Source organism: Ambystoma mexicanum, chromosome 2q, assembly GCF_040938575.1.
Source record: "Ambystoma mexicanum isolate Mex_15411 chromosome 2q, UKY_AmexF1_1, whole genome shotgun sequence".
Classification (NCBI taxonomy): Eukaryota; Metazoa; Chordata; class Amphibia; order Caudata; family Ambystomatidae; genus Ambystoma; species Ambystoma mexicanum.
The window spans coordinates 821507365-821525371 of NC_090924.1; the positions used below are offsets into that span (position 1 = coordinate 821507365).

General features: G+C 46.7%; 1 protein-coding gene across 1 annotated transcript in view; it reads left to right on the forward strand.

Moving 5' to 3' along the window:
- The window catches only part of CUL2 (cullin 2), a 1882542-nt gene that overhangs the window by 141004 nt on the left and 1723531 nt on the right, over nucleotides 1–18007 (forward strand). The window lies entirely within an intron of this gene.

Consider the following 18007-nt stretch of genomic DNA (forward strand, 5'->3'; position numbering starts at 1 on the left):
GAACATTATAAAGGGGTCCCAAATCTGTCTGTATTTAAAGTGTCCGAGAGGGTAGCAGGAATTTTGTTTTTGTCATGGCGCATACATACCAAATTTTAGCCCACCACATATGCATAAGGGGAGTGTCTGCTTTTTTCCCTGTGATGGACGATTGTAAGGTTTGCCGTGTTACCATATGGTTAGCCAATTGAGGAGCCCATCTTTTTTTTTTTGTCCACATCGCCCAATAAGATCACCAGGGGGAGCTGAATACCAACAATCTTACGAATCGGGCTGATAGTAGCTGACCAAAAGGGTTTGATTATTGGACACAGCCACCCTATATGGTCATGGAGCGACCTCAAAGCCGCTCCAACCGAGGCAGGAGAGCTTGGGGTACATTTTGTGTAGTTTGTCGGGCGTGAGGTACCACGGTTTTTATAGGAAATCTCCATTATGGTGGTGCATGGATGTTTTGGTTGCCCTTTTCCATATGGTCTCCCAAGGTGTAATTGGAATAGTGCACTCCAGTTCACTCTCACATTTCCTCATATAATTAATTATATAATTAATTGCATCTTCCTCATATAATTAATTATATAATTAATTGCATCTTCCAAACTTGCCCCTATTCGTATTTTATATATATTGGAGAATTCGTGACAGAGGTTGAAGGATACCAATTTTTCAAAGGTTGTCAAGTCTCTACTGCCCCCTCTTTGGATCTCTGGTTGAGATGACCATGTCAAAGTAGCATGTTTTTGAAATTGCTCTGATTCAGGCAGTGTGAATGATATTTTGCATTGTTGAAATGTAAGAGGTGCACCTCCATATAATTGACCCAGCTCATGCAAGCAACCATCCTTCCATCTGTTAGTACCCAGTCCTGGTGTAAAGTTCTGGTTGTGGAAGGTTGGTGTCAGAGGGGAGGGAAGGTTAGTGAGTTTGAATTTATGTACCACCATGTCCCAGTAGGATACGCTTATTAAAGTGGGGGGGCTGCCGAATGTGTCTAGGTGGTTGGCTATTGGGCGATAACCATGTGAGAGAGGCTAGTGAGAGCCCCAGATTTGAATGCTCAAATTCATTCTATGGTTTGTGAAGCTGTGTGTCTGTAATTTCGTATCGCTGAAATGCGTGCTGCGATCAGATAGCTGTGTATGTTCGGCATCGCTATTCCTCCTTGCTGCTCTGTGCGGCTCAAGGTTTTCCTAGATGCACAGTGGGGTTTCCCTTGCCAGATGAAAACCCAGTTTCTAGATTGTAGTGTCTTAAGTGTACGGGATGGAATCTTGACTGGGAGGTTCATCTTCATTGCTGTACAGCTGCCAAACCGTGAGATCTCAGTACCCCTTCAGTAGTTGAGATCTTGAAATAGTTCATGGAGAAGACCTGGGAAATTGTGATGGAAGAGAGTGTCATGGGAGCGCGTGAGATAAATATCCAGGTATGTATTTTTCTCTGCTTTCCATCTGAAGGGAAACATTTGCCTTAGGTGCTGCATTTTATCATAGGCCATAGACATGGTAAGGGCTGCCGATTTAGCGTAATTGATGAAATAGCTGAAATTCATCTAAACAAGTCTAATTTTGCAATAATTACTTGTAGTGTTGGTGTAGGGTTGGTCATCATGAAGAGGTCATCAGCGGATAAAGCCAGTTTGAGGGGGCTCTGCCAGTCTCCAGCCCTGTGGGTTGTCTGATTCTTTTGCGCAGGGGCTAGAGGGCTAAGGCAAAATGGTAGTGGGGATAGGGGACACCCCTGTGGTGTCTCCCTGGGGCTAGTGATCGGGTCGGATAGCCTTTGTTAGATTCCAATGGATGTGCTGCAGCGGCTGAAGTTTGCAAAGACTATTTTTTTTAAGTTGGGCCTGAACCCGAATGCGGTCAGCTCCCGAGTTAGGAATGACCAGTTTATACTATCGAAGGCTTTGATCGCGTCGAGCGTCAACCGGGCTTTAAGTCTTTTCCTTTTGTTTCAACATTCCACCATGTTGATCATTCTATGGATATTATTGTGAGTTTAGCTGTCATTCGTGAAGCCGGATTAGTCTGTGTCCATCAATTTTGGTAATAGGGGAGCCAAACAGTTGGACAGGACTTTGGAGTATTTGCAAGAATCGCAGTTTAGAATGGCGATACAGTTTGCCGAACAGTCTGAGGTCCTTCCCTGGTTTAAGCTCGAGGATAAGAGTGTATCCTGCTATAGGGGGAGTTACACTACCAGTTATTAGAAAGTGATTTAACAGTCTCATTAGTGGGCCTGCTAGCTGGTGTAAGAATGTGAAGGAGGAAGCTGACACAAAAGTGGCATGGTTTTGGTTATAAATGTTTATTTTTTTTAAATGGAAAACCTCACTATCCCTATCTGTAAGAGGAGTTTCTCTGCCTTGAACTAAAACTAAAGGAATTGTTTCAATGTCCATCAAATCAAATTTCCACTGTCCTGTGTCAAATCCTACTCTAACCCTTACACTGTAACTAAAGAATAAACTAACAAAGTTCCTTCTTCGGGAGAATGGCTCCCTTCTCCTGCACCTTGAACAGTGTCCAAAAAATGTTCTCGCAATAGAAAATACCAGAGAGAATGACTGCCCTGCCCCTGGTTTACGGACTTCACCTTGTCTTTATCCAATGTCCAGGAGAATGACTCCCTTCTTCTGATATAAGCTTATGCAGTTCCCAGTTCAACCCTGGGGAATGACTCCCTTCCCCTGGTCTCTCCACTCTCAGACCAATGCCAAGAAACTACCTCTTTTCTCCTGGTGTTACCATGTAGAGTTCACCATAAGGCCAGCGGAAATGACTCCCTTCCCCTGGCGTCTTTATCACAGTTCATTATTCGATACCAGGAGAATGATTCCCTTCTTTTGGTATTGCTTGGTACAGTTCTTACAGTTCTGGCCATCTGAGCAACGCGCTGACAACTAATCAACACAGCCAAGGCCTCCTACTATCAGAACAGCATAGCAGAACCTGACAATAAAAGCATAGCCCTCTTCCAGGTGGTCAAGCACTGCATGAACCTGCCACCCGACCCTGCCGTACCACACTCCATCAAAAAATCCACCATCAATACCTTATTCATAAAAAAAAAATCAGCAAGATTCACCAGCACATAGATACCAACTCTGCCTCCACAGACCCACCTCATGTTCTTCCTCGCAAAATCTCCACACCCTGGTCAACTTTCAAGACCCTCTTGACAGAGGACCTGGTAGAAACCCTAGCCACCCTCAGTTACATCCCATATAGACGAGATCCTCCGAGCATCCATCCTCGAGACCCTCCCCTCCAAAGCTCTCCTTCCCTTTATGCAGATCATCAACCGCTACTTTACTCAACGTATCTTCCCATTAACCCTAAAAACGGGACTAATGTGGGCAATGCGGTCGCTTCACTGAGAGCCTCCATGGGAATTCCGAGTCTTCAACGAAATCCGATCTGATATGGAACAGGGTTGACGACCCTTATTGGTGGAACCTGCTGCCGGGTGAACAAATGGCGAGATCCACGGAAAGAACATGCAGTGGCAAAAGCTGTTAAATCTGCCGAGAAGTGGGGCACGTCTATCCCTAGGACCTCAAGATGGCACTTGCCAAGGCAGACTGGGAGTGAGAACTCACATTGAACCTCCACCTCACCGCCTAAAACGAGAATGGCCTGCTGCAGCTCAGGTCTAAACAAAACTTCCCAACTCTCCCCGGCTCAAGTAGACGGAGGGCGGCCCCGGAGGGACTGACAAAGACAGAAGCAGTCATCTCCTTTTAATCGGGATACCTCTATGACACGAAGCAAACCAGAGAAGAGGCACTGTGAGACAGGCGGCATATCCTCACAGGCAGGCAGCAATCCAAAGTGACAACACACCAGCAGGGGCTACGGAGAATCGACGGAACGCTAAGCAACCAAGCGCCCGCACAAACAGTGAGTACTAGCCCTCTCCTCTAGCACTGAGCCAGCCAGCCGGGGCAACAGATCCCCCTCCCACCCCCGCCCCGAGAGAAAGCCTGATCGTTAAGCAGCTAACGGCAGCCAAGGCTGCATTGCAGAAAGTGTCTGCTTCTAAAATGCCCCCTCCTGCAACTGATTAAAAACGCATCCCCACGCATTCCTGTAAGGAAAGCCGAGACACATCGACTGCCGGCCTAGATCTGGGGCTGTGAGGCAGTATGAGACGAAATCCCTCTAAAACACAATAGTTCCTGGAGCAGGGGACACCCACATTCATTACTGGCCCTTTAAGCTGATCATTTTGCTTCAGCTATTTTTGCATTCTACATAAGAAGCACAGCACCAGCCGTTTGTTGCCAGTCCCTCAAAAGTGAGCAAAATAGCTGCAAAACCGCCACCCTGCCAGCCCAAACTCACAAAGGTGTCATATTGCAATTGTGACTTGAGCACTGCGGTCTGAAAACAAAGGAGAGAAACTGACCCGACCCAGAGTGCCCCAACAAAGCGAGCGGGGAAGTGGGGCCTGGACCCAGCACATCCAAAATCTTTCTCACCCCCTCTCCTCTATCCTCCCAGAGAGCCTCCAAACACAGGGGCACCAGCCGCCACTACCAACAGCCTGACCAGTAGGGAGTCGGGGCAAAAAAGACCCTCCGGCCCACTGCTATACTTAAAGGACCCGGGGAGCCCAACCCTCGAAACGGCAAGCTCACCCCAGCCAACTCAACCGAAATGCCAAAGCATCAGGATCCCCCTAAATCGGCAGACATTGCCACCATGTTGCTGTCTCAAGATAAAAGCAAAATGCCTGATGCCGGGCGCTCCCTAGCACACTCCCCAGAAAGACCTGCAGGTCAATGGGCCACGACAGAAGATATTCAATCCCTCCTGTCGGATATAAAATCCGAATTTTTGAGCTGCATGACAGAAGTCTCAACCAGAGTGGAGGGCTTGGACAACCGGATGGGGGAACATGAGCCCAGGATCAGTGAAACCGAAGACCAGACCTTAGACCATGTCAGCACAATTGATGGGCTTGCCGAGAAAACTTCAGGCCCAGGAGGAAAAAAAATGAAGATATGATGCTCAAGCAAGAGGAGATCGAGAATAAAGCCCGCAGGAACAATATTCAGATTTGAGGGGTTCCGGCAACAATTCCTGACCAGACCCATCAAACCTAGGAGAGCAACTTCTTTCAATCTCTCCTTTCAGATTGCGACAAGGCAATGCTGCTACAAGATCACACCCACAGACTGCAGAGTCGCAGGAGATCCTCTATAATGGATCCACCAGATGTGATCACCTGGGGCCACTTCTTCTCCACTAAACAAGAGATCATGACCGCAATTCGTACACAAAGAGAGCTAACCCGCCAAGAGTCTCTGATTAAAATCTACCAAGACCTGGCAGCGGCAACAGTCTAGAGACGCAGAGCCCTCAGACCGCTCTCAACCTTTCTCCAGGACCAGAAAATAAAATGCAGCTGGCTGTTCCCGGCAACCCTCCAATTCACGTTTCGAGGCCAGTCATGCATAATCAACTCATTGGAGGAAGCAGGCGGGAATCCTGGCGGGGGAACCGTCGACCCCCGATGAAGATCTTATGAACCTGTCCCCTTCGGGGGAGCGGGAGAGGCCCTGAAACCTCAATGGAAATCCTGGACGAGAATGGCAAACGGAGGGAAAGCACTACACTCGCTCAAGCAGACATGAGCTTCCGCACCAAACACAGCTGCAGATGTTCCACCTCGTGACAACGCAACCCAGGAGCTCAGACTTCCCACGGTCCACTCCAGCCGAGAGAGTGGATGCACTCGCCTGCCAAAGGGCCCACGGGCCTATTTGGAATTTGGTTTTTAAGTTATGTTTTTGTTATTTGGTGAAGTTCACCACCAGTTCACAAAAGATAAAACCCCGGTCGCAACGGAAATGGTTCAAGATTAGAGCCCTGGATGGCAGGTGAAAGCTGTCGGCACCCGAATCCCCTTACCCCAACAGCTGAGACAAAACCTCAGGAAAACATTCACCACATCAGAAGCCCCGCTTTGTGACCCTAAACATTAGAAGCCTGAACTCTCCCAACAAACGCAATTCAACTCTCTGACGCCTAAACAACCTGACCAGCTCAGTGGTCTTTCTTCAAGAAACTCGCCTTTCCATGGCAGACTTCCCACGTCTACACGACAGAACCTTTCCAAAACAATATCTGGCAACCAGTGGCTCTAAGAGTTGGCTCTCTGATCCTAATGGCGAGAGGCATCCCATTTACAGAACGGAAAATGCTTCAGTGCTCCGAAGGACGATATATCTTAGTGAAAGGTGAGCTGTTTGGCCAATTATACACCTTGGTCTCAGTCTATATCCCTAATGAGCTTTCTTTACTGAACTAGAAACCACACTTCTCCTTTTCCTGGAGAGCCAAACAGTGATGGGAGGAGATTTCAACGGTGTCCCAGACCCCCTGACTGATCGAACAAACCGACACCAATAGACTTTAACATCGCCTTGTGTCTGTGTTGACTTTTCAAATTCTTAGGGGTGGTGGACACATGGAGGGTCCTTCACCCAATGGCTAAAGACAAGTGCACCGTACCTCCTCCCGCATTGACCTGTTGCTACCCAACCCCCAACTTCTCTCCTATACCGACGAGGTACTGATGGGCACGAAGGTGCTCTCGGATCATGCCCCAGTGATCCTGACAGCTCGGTTCCACTACCCGACCCCCCCGCCCCTCAAGACTACAGTGAGCCCTCTATGACACGATGCTACACGACATGGCACTTCGACATGCCCTAACCAAAGCTATCCACAATTATTTCAAGGAAAAGCCAGTCGGCCCCACCTCCAATTGCTACGAGGTGGGAGGCAATGAAAGCAGGCATCAGTGGGGGAGCTAATAGCCCATGAACAGAAAACGTTGCTCGAAGCCTAAAGAACTACTGGAAAAGAACATAGCTACAGCTGAGATGAACCACAAGAAAGGTTGGTTGCCGAAAGCAGCTAGTGCTGTGCGAATCGCCCGCAAAAAACGAAGCACACTATGCTGAAGAAACTGCCCAAACTCTTAGAAAAACTAAGCAGAGCTACTATGCCAATGGAAACCAAGCCAATAGGTTCCTAGTCCGAAAACTAGCTAAGGCCTATTGTCCGAACCAGATTACAGGTCTAAAAGACCCAGAGGGCTCTACCCAATACTTGGAAGAAGCAAAGCTACAACTAGCAACGTCACACCTGATGAACACCATAACTGCCACACCATGACTTCTGGACTTACAGGAGCAGCACAACGCGGAAGCTACCCCTCCCGCACCTATCGCAGACAGAAAGACCTTGGATCGCCCGATCTATATTGAGGAAGTAGAATTAGTGATAACCTTGAAAACTAGAGCCCCCAGGTCCTGATGGATTCTCACCAAAGTTTTACAAACTCTTCTGAACTTCCCTCACGGACCCACTGACTGAGCTCCTGAACTCCTTCCGAGAAACGGGCGCAGTAACTGCCTCTATGCAAGAATTCACCACCATCATACTGCTAAAGCCTGGAAAAGACCTGAGGGAATGTGCCTCGTATAGGCCCAGCTCGCTTCTCAACATGGATGCAAGTATTTACTCCAAAGTGTTGGCGAATAGACTGGTAAAATATTCCCCGAAATCATTAATGCTGACCAAACGGGATTCATTGCGGGAAGAAGCACCAGAGACAACATCCGCCAGGCCCTAAACCTAATAGAAGTAGCATCGGTGGAACACCAAGAACTGGCCCTACTCACCCTAGACGCAACTAAGGCTTTTCATCAGGTCTATTGGACATTCAAGCGCTTAACTTTCTATTCGGCCCTTTTTCACCCAATGCTGTTAGTTAACTACAGAGCCCCAAGAACAACCTTAAGGGTAAACCAGGAACTCATCCCACTCTCCTGCGGGACGAGGCAGAGATGTCTGCTCTCCCCACTAATCTTTGCCTTAATTATGGAGCCATTCGGCCAAAGAGTCCGCAACAATAACACCATTGAAGCAATGGAATTAAAATGCAAACAATATAAGGTTTCCATATATGCAGACGACGTAATGTTCTCGCTCACTAACTGCCGAGCATCCCTTCCGGTAGCTCTGGCAGAACCTGAAGCTTTCGAACGAGTGGCAGGCTTCGCCATTAACTACGCTAAGTCAGAAGCGTTAGGAGTGAACATGGCCAACAAGATAATAAACTGCCTGCGACCTACCTGCCCATTGGAATGGAGCACAACGACAACAAAATACCTGGGGGTACATATTGTGGCAAACCCCAAAAACCAACAGATTTTCCTGCCTGTTCAGTGACTTGGGAGTCTGACCTTCAAAGATGGGGGGGGGGGCAGGAAATCTGACTCCTGTGGAGAGTTACAGCATGCTAAATGAATCAACTACCTAGATTTCTAGATCTGTGCTCGACCCTACCAGTGGAAATACCACTAAAACCTCTCTTCCAGCTGCAAAAACAGATCTCCCGGTTCATATGGAAAGGGAGCAACCAGTGCTCCAGATGAGATCTGGAAGTCGGAGTATTGTATCCCCTATTTTGTTAAGTTGGGAGTAAAATGATTTTTAGGGAGTAAAAATCTAAGTCCAATTCCCAATGAGAGTATTTTATAAGCGAGTAAGAAAAACAAATGTTTTTGTAAAAGATATATGATTACTTCTTACAAACAGGCAGTTAAAATGGTTGTTTCTTCATGTGATACTACATGCACTATCCATGGAGCTGTGATGGTGAAAGCAGGAGCACAAAACTATACATGTCTTTTCCTATTTTCTCTTGGGAGTATTTTTACTCCCTATTTTGTATTTTTGGGAGTATTTGCCAATTTGTAGGGAGTAAAAGTGTGTTATACACCCCTTATCTGTAGGACTGGGAGCAACCAAATGGGGCGGAATGGGAGTGCCTAACCTCTGCAACTACTACATTGCGGCCCAGCTGACAAACTCCATGGCATGGGCCAAATCCGCAAGCCCCCGAAAATGGGCTCTCATCGAGCAAGTCAGGAGCTCCCTCCCGCTAAGCACCCTGCTATACATCTCGCGTCACCATGTAGACATTGGTCATCTATTCTTTCCTCAACTAGAACTACCCTGAGAATCTGGGACGGCGCATTGCAAAGGAAAATAACCCCCAAGGGATTGAGCTCACTATCACCAGTTCTTCAAAATCGAGATTTCGCCCCAGGCCTACAAATGGCGAACTTCCAAAATTGGAACCGAGGAGGTCTATGTACATTCTGCCAGCTGTTTGAGAACTGATCCCCCCCCCTTAACCTTCGTGGCATGTAAAACCCGCTTCAACCGGTCAGAAACAGATGGACATATGCCCAAATCCGTCACTGGATCACCCAACCACTGATCAAACAAGGAGGCACCAGGGGGCTCCACCACCTAGAATTGATGCTACAAGAAGTTCCTCGACAAGGGAACATAAAAAAACTTTGCAAACTCCTAAAAGCCGATATGCTAACCACTAGACCCTCATATATGGTCCATTGGGAAGCAGACATGGGGCACCCCATAGATGATCAAACATGGGTTGACATCTGGACTGGAAACAGCACAGCTATCCGATGTTAACAATAGAAAATGTGCTCTCAAATGACTGTACTGCTAGTACTATCTGCCGGAACGTCTACATCATTTCAATAACTCTTTTTTTAAAAAAAAAAACATTTTTTTGGCATTTCAATTTTAATTAACAATAAACATTTCCCCCCACCCTGCCCCTTCCCACACTCCACCCCCAACCACAGACCTTTATTGTAATAAGTGTTCGTGCCTATGCATTACCCAAAATTCTCTGTTTATTCGGGAAAGTGCCACGTTATAGTCCTCTTGTAGAAATCTCAGGACCGTTCCACAGTCAAAGTCACAATCAGACAAAGACTTGGTGAAATACATAGACTCTACACCCAGTGTGTCATATAGTAAAGCACGAACACTCAGGAACATATTGTGCTCCTCATATATGTGAACGGTCAATCAAAATGAAAATTGGTTACACCTACTACAGAACAAGGGTTTCCACAAATGCTGACATTGTCTGATGTGCCCATATGGTTAGGAAACTCAGGTGGTTAATTTTGGCAAATTGAGCCAGTTTCATGTGGAGACTTTCATGAATTGCAATTCTAAATACGTGGTGTACTGTATTATCTGTACATGTGGTGCATTTTATATTGGTAGCACCATTAGGCCCTTCAAGACTAGAATTAGACAACATCTGTATACGATTGGTAATCAAGAGTCTAAATTTCCATTGGCCACGCATGGCATGCATGCACCAAAATGGATGACAAAAAGGACATTGGGTTCATAGGAATGTCGAAGGTGACACTGGCACAAAGAGGGGGCAATCGCCAATTATTGCTCAGACAATTAGAAGCATGCCTCATTTGCAAATATAGAACAGTATACACTGGCCTTAATACGGACCATGAACTGTCAGTATTTGTATAGGGTGGACTTGGCGAAGCGACGATATAGATATCTGGTTTTGTATGTAATACATTTCACAGCTTAAACATGGCTATCAGTTGTGTAGAAACTAGATGAGATATACAGCTAGTGCAACATGTCACTGTCTACAAAATCAGTTTTTAGTTTAAAAAAATGTTTTGGTATTTACCATTTTGTAGCATTAAATTGCACCTGTGGCAATATTTTTTCAATTTAATTGCACACAACATGGACATGTACAATAAAGACTTGATAACTCAATAGGTACAATTGACAGACCTCAATTGGAATGACAGCCGGTTGCGGCAGTTGTAGTTGTCTTATTGAGATATTGCCTGCTTATAATTCATTGCTGCTATCTCACCTGGAGATTTCCCTAAAATGGTTAATTAATATGTTAATCATAGAAACGTCATTTTTCATAACGCTAAATAGAATGTGGACTATGGAGCAAATGTAGTCAGAGTGGTATCAAGACAGTCAGCATACCGTCTTTTAATGTCAATGGTTGATATGGATGAGGTTGCCATACAAAGATGGCGGCCCAACAGGGACATTGAACCTGTGTTAACGTTCCAGTGCGGCGGACGGATATGTTATATCACTGCAGCAAAGGCGTCCCCGCGACTGCAAGTCCAGACAGTGCCGAAAGGCTGCCTTGTAGGTAAGATCACTTGGAGGAATACGTGAAGGGGCACAGTAAACGTGTGTGCCCACACAGGGGTACATACCGTAGTTGTAATGTGGTTACGGACTATTGACAGAAGGACCTTATTTGTTTTTTGTTTCCCCCATCATTGCTTGGTCTTTGGCTACGTTCCTAATGGTAATGTACAATGGCAAGTGGAACAGTTAATCCAGTACCGCAACTGCGAAGGAATATAGGTACGGTTTTTATGTTTCTTTGTTTGGGTTTTTGGAGGTAGTTGCCCGTATTTAGTCACAGTGGCATATACATACATACATGCTTACCTAATATACGTTACCGCTTGCAGTTTTTATATGGGGTAATGCACCCTAGTGATTATCTCTAGGTGAGCTCTTTTTCTTGACATATTGATTGTATTGTTGTAAATACACATGTGGTGACGGATAGCCCATGATATTTATATACACATGTCTTTCAGATTGGATACAGGGCAATGCACCGGGGAATATTTATTTCAGTGAGCTTTTCACGACTAAATCATGTTCAGTCATTCTTATTTAATACAGTTATGCCCAGTATCCTTATTATGGATACACTAGGCACATAACACTTTCTTTGATCTTTCTCATGCAGCTTGGATCTAGCATATATGGGCAATAAGGTAGTTTCCTGCCAATAGATATGTATGAATTATGTGATATGTTCCACACTGTATCTCACATCTGGGACATTTGTGAATGCATCTCTCATTAGTCTTATTGTTTATTTAATTCCCCCCCCCCCCACGTTCTTTCTTTTTTTTTAACTTTATTTTTCCAGCTCACATGTACATTACATTTATAACTTTGACGCCTTTATAACCTAACATTACATATGCATTCACAACAGATTGTATCATTTTAGCATTAGTGTGGGCACGATTAGTGTGGGCACGTAGGCAGGCCCCGGCTTGCAGGTTACTCCACTGTTTCAGGGACCTGGGTAGTTGAGTTCAGGTATTGCCTGAGGGGGGGCCCCAAATGTCTTTAGGACAGCTCATGGGTGTGATGCCTCTAGTGTACCCCTCTCTCCGCTTTCGTGCACTTCAGTCAGGTCGCGGATCCATGCTTGGATTGTGGGAACTGTCTTAGCCTTCTATTGTCTGAGTATTTTGTGCTTGGCTACTGTAGTTGCAACGGAGAAAAGTTTGCGTCTTGATGGGAATCTTTCCAATTTCCCCTAGGAGGTATTTAAGGGGAGTAGCCGGTATTTGAATTTCGAGGATGCCGCTGAGAATGGATGCAACCCTTCCCAGAATTGTTCAGTAAGTGGGCATTCCCAGTACATATGGAAGGTGTTAACCTCTGGGGTTCTGCATTTGGGGCAACAGGATTGCGCAGAGCTGTCCAATTTGGCGATTTTTCCCCGGGTTGATGAGAAGGTGGTTCAGGAGGTTGTATTGGACTAATCTAAAATTGGCATTAAGTGATATGGTTTTGGTGCACTGACAGAATCTAGCCCATTGCGTATCTTCGATTACCAGCTTCAGGTCCCTTTCCCATTTTGATTTCATAGTATTTTGGGAGGGGGTATGAGATTGCACCACATTATATAACTTTGATATGTTTCCCTTGAACTCGTCTTGATCCATAATGTCTAGTATGAACGGGTGAAGCGGTGGCTTCATGGGGAACGACGGCCATCTGTTCAAAAGTGCTGCTTTTAGGTGATGGTATTAATAATTATTTAGCATTTATATAGCGCTACGAACTCTCGGGTATCTGAGCGCTGCTTATTATTACCCACGGTGTGTGGTGCTAATTTATAGACCTCAGAAGGATGAAAGGCTGAGCTTGGCTCTGCCGGGATTCAAACCTGCATCAGCAGGCTCTGCACAGATGTCAAAGCGAGCGCTCTACTCGCTCTGTTATCGGACTGGTATTGTAGGGTGACTGTAAGATGCTGCCCGAATCTTCTCTGGGCGCCCTCTAGTTTTATGAATTCACATCTGGAAGAAATCAGAGTTTCAGGACACTATAAGGGTCCCATTTCCTATGCGTGTGGGCGTAATGTCCGGATAATTCCATAATGGTGAAGGGGACATGTAGGGATGCGTCCAGCCCACCCTGTGGTACAGGGCCGCCCACGCCCTAGCAGTTGAGGATACTTGGTTCAGATCATCAATATTACCATGTTTCTTAGTGAAAATCATTGACCGTAAGTCTATCGGGATGCGGCTTGCTTTTCCACTTTTATGCGGGCATGTGCTTCCGTGGCCTGGAACCAATATTTGGCAAAGTGGGTCTGCGCCGCATAATATAGGGTGAAATCTGGAGCGGCCAGTCCCGGAGTGTCGAATATCTCGCTTAGCTTGGTCCAATTCTGTCTGACCTTACCGCCACCCCATATGAAATTGGATACCATTCTTTGCAGTTTCTCAAAGAATGCTTTGCCTGGCCATATAGGGATATTGCAAAATAGGTATAAAGCAATTTATGGATGACCACCATCTTAAGCAGAGCTATGCAGCCATAAATTGATATAGGGAGTTTGCACCACAATGCCAGTTCGGTTTCTAGCTGTACTAGGTAGGGGCCGTATTTAGCATTATAAAGCGTATTTCTATCGGTAGGTATGATGATTCCAAGATAGAAGGCCGAGTTTGGTGACCATCAAAATTGGGTCATGGCAGCCAGCCTTGTGGAGTTCGGCGTCAAAGGAATGATTTCGGATTTGGCTTGATTAATTTTATAGCCCGATACTTTGGTAAATTGTTTTCTGATGTTTGTTAATCTGCTTAGAATCACATGCTGTGCATAGGTCCGACATCCAGTGGTCACTATTGATTTCTGGGTTACAAAGGTACGGTAGAGTGTCATCAGCATATAGCAAGATGAGCAGGGGAGGGCCTCAGATCTGAATACCTCGCTCTAAATGCTTATGGCGTAGGAATGCTGCCAGTCCCTCTTTTGTAAGGGCAAAGATCAGGAGGGAGAGGGAGCAGCCTTGACATGTGCCTCTATAGGGTGAATGCGGGGATAGGGTGTGATTTGTCCGTATTTTAGCTTTGGGATCTGTGTATAGTAGTCGGATAAAGCTTTGGAAGTGTGGGCCAAAACCCATATGCTTTAGTGTGACGTACATGTACTTGCAGGACACTGAGTCGAAAGCTTGATCAGCGTCGAGCGATACCTCCACTGCCTCAGTGCCCGGGTCTAGTTGTGATATCGCGAAAAGTCTCTGCAGGTTTAAGGATGTGGATCTGGATGGTATAAACCCTGATTTGTCAGGAAGTATTAATTTGCTCATGTGGGAGAGGAGTCTATTCGCTATGACCTTTGCGTATATTTTTGTGTCTATGATGATTAATGAAAGAGGGAAGATACGATTTGGGCTCCTGTGGGGGCTTGTTCGGTTTAAGTAGGCCGGTTATAATGGCCTCCCTCAAAGATTCCGGGAGTGTGCCAGATATCAGGGATTCTTCCCATATCTATTGTAAGTATTTTGGGGGACACTTGGGCTGTGTATATTTTTTAAAAATCTGCTGGGAGACAATTCGGGCCTGGGGCGTTCCCTGCGGTCAAGTCTTTAATTGCTTGCGTAATTTCTTCCAGTGTGAAGGGGTTTTCGAGCGTCTCCATGTCCTTCTGGTCTAGCTTGGGAAGCGGGACTGAGGACACGTATTCATTAAGGTCTGATATCGATATTTGGTCTGTGTTTTTGTGTAGTTGGGTGTAAAAGTCTTGAAAGACCCCATTTATCTTGTCGGCATTTGTGTGCACTGTTCTGTCTGACCCCCATGATGGATGTGATCGGTTTGATCCTCTGCTCTAATTTTATCAGATCCGCCATCCTTTTCCCAGCTTTGTTGCCCTCACCGTATCTCCTGGCTCTAGCTGACTGTGTGATACATTTTATTTCACGTTCTGACAGGTTTCTGTAGTTCTCCAACTGTGCTTGCAGTGGTCCAAGGGTCGTCTTGCTTGGTGCCTGTGCGATTTCTAGGGAACGGAGAGTGACTTGTTTAGGTCGTTCCTAATGGCTTTTAGTGTGCCCACTGTTGTAAACAGGAGTTGGCCACGTATCCAGACTTTGAAAGTTTCCCCTATTGTGGCTGATGACGTCAGCAAACCCTTGTTGCGTTCAACAAATTCGCTGATTTCTGCCCCAAGGGGTTCAATGATAGATTCATCCCTCAGCAGGGCCGGTGGCATCCGCCATATATGTTGTGCTCTTACCCCGCCGCCCAACTTAATTTCAAGCAATACCAGGGAATGGTATGATTACGTTTGTGGGAGGATGGAGCAGTTGCCCACCTGTGGAATGGAATCTGGTGAGAGCAACCAGTAGTCGATAAGTGAGCTGGAGGAATGAGCGGATGAGTGAAACGTGTATTCTTCCGAAGATGGGTGCGGTTCTCTCCACACATCTGCCAGCGGTATCTCGGACATGCCCTGTTTTAGTACTCTACCGGATTTGGAATAGGTTCTGGGGGCCTGGTTGATCTGTCCTTTTGGAGATCTAAGATGGTGTTGAAGTCTTCACCCCATATAACCCAAGCATCTCCCGGAGGTGGAATTAGTGGCATGACACTAAGGTAAAATTCCGGCGTGTCAATGTTCAGGCCGTATGTATTTATTACGATTACTTCTTGATTCTGCAGAGTGTCCCATATGACCACAAATCTCCCTTCAGCATCTGTTGATGATCTTGTCATTCGGAAACCTGTACGATGACGTATGATGGTTAGTACCCCTCTTGATTGGGACGAATATTCTGTACTAAATTTCAGGGGGCCCCAGTCTTTGGCAAAAGCATCCACTACTCTTCTCTTGGCGTGTGTTTCTTGCAGGCAAAGGATGTCAATTTGGTGTTGTCTCGCATACGCCAGTATCTTCCTGGCCTTTATTGGTTTTGCTATGCCCCGCACATTCCATGATAGTGAATTTACTCTATCCGTTGTGCGGATTGCTGCCATTGATAACAGAAGTTTTTATAGTGGAGTGTCTGTTGCCAGTCTTGTGTGCCATTGTTGCTACCGTAGTCAGCTTTTATTGTTATAGCCCAACTCCCTCAATCCCCAATCTTCCTACCATCCTTCCAACTGGATGGTGTATTCCCCTTATCCAACACAACAGTCTGAATTAGTGGGTGGCTTTGTGTGGCCGCTATTGTAAACTTTAAAACTTCCCGCTTGTGAGAGACGTAACCTCTAATTACTTCGGAATGTGTTTATCTTTGTGTTTTGGGTGCCAAGATTTCTTTTGTATTGGGAGCTTAGGCATCATACCGTAGGTTTCGTGCTTCAACCGTTGTTCAGAGAGTCGGGATGTGTTGTTCGACATAGGACATGGTCTCTTCAGGTGATTCCAAAAAAGTGGGCTCTGCCCAAGTGTTGTAATCAAAGTTCTGCATGGAACAGTATAGCGTATGGTATTTTCTTGTTTCTTAGCATTATTTTGACTCAGTCGAATGTCTGTATGGCCGCTTGGACTCTGCTGGAAAAATCCGGGTAGATGTGTATCTGGTTGGAGTCGAAAGACAGGGACCCTTTCTTGCGCGACAGACTGGGTATTGGATCATGATCACAGTAGTTAAGGAGGCAGGTTATTATCGTGCACAGAGGGGCGCCTGGTTTGGGTGGTGGGGCAAGAGATCTGTGCGCCCTCTCCTCCAGGATTTGTTGGGAGACCTGGGTATCGGGGAACAAAGCGCGTGTTACTTCCGAAATGAACTGCTCCATCGGCACATTTATGGTTCTTTCCGCCAATCCAACTACTCTTATGTTGTTGCGCCTTGACCTGGATTCGAGATCCTCACACTTATCACGGATTGATTTTAGTATTTTTTTGGATATCTTCAATTGCTTTGCTGTATCTTCCAGGGTACTCACCCTGTTGTCTGCCTCCGAGACCCTGGCGTTCACCTTTTGTATGTCCGCCCTAATAGAGGCGATGGTCGTTCCTGTGTCGTCTTGTTTATTATTGACAGCAACGAACACTGCTTGAAGTGCAGACATGTAGGGGGTCCAGGTTTGGCTCTGTTGGTGGTTGGATGGGTCCTGGGGAGGAATGGAGCCCTGGGGGGTGGTCTCCGTGCTTGATGTGCTAGTGTAAGCGTCCATGGGGCCCTTCTTGTTGGCCGTGGCGCCCCTTGTCATGCCCACACCGGTGGGTGGGGTGTTGCGTTTGGTTTGGGAGTGTGACAAGTTCTCGGATGCTGCCCGTAGTGGCTGGGGCCGGCTAATAGGGGCGGGATTGCAGGCCTGCATTGTCGGTTTGGTCCTTGGTAGGGTATTGGGTTCCACTGCCCCTTCTCGCCGGTACGTAGTACTAGGGAGCACGACTAATTGGTGCCCACAATCACAGTTCCGACAGGGCTTAGAAGCAGGACACTCTGGGCTCCAGATGTTGCTCATGTGTTTTGTGGTCGTTGCGGTTTGACTTTGATTATTGCTGCAAGACCGTAGTATTGGCTTACCAGCCCTCAATCGGATGTATGCAAGGCGCCCCAATGTGGGCGTGAACTGAGAGATTGGCTTTGTTAGGCCCAAGAAGTTTGTGGTCCTTGCTTTGGATGCTTGCACCAATAATGCACTGACTGTCCCAGTGCTCAAGTGGTAAGTGGATGAGAGGGCCTTGTGGGTTTCCCCAAACCAATTTATGTATTTGTGGCCTTAGAGCGGCTCATCAGCCCCCAGCGGGTTCCAGCGCGCCGACTGGGCCGTTGTGGACAGGGGGAACAGCTAGTATGGCAGGCGCAACGTTGTAAGGTGGATCAATACACTGTGCCCCCTAGGAGTGCAGGTTATGTGGGGTGTTGCATATTTCTGGGTGCCCTCCAGGGCGGCTGCCGAACAGATTGTTGTCAATGGGATGGGAGGTAGCTGGCAGGATGCGCGGTGCGCCCAGCGGTCGTCCTGTGGTATCAACGGGGCCCTGGGTGCGATGCAATGTCAGGCAGTGGG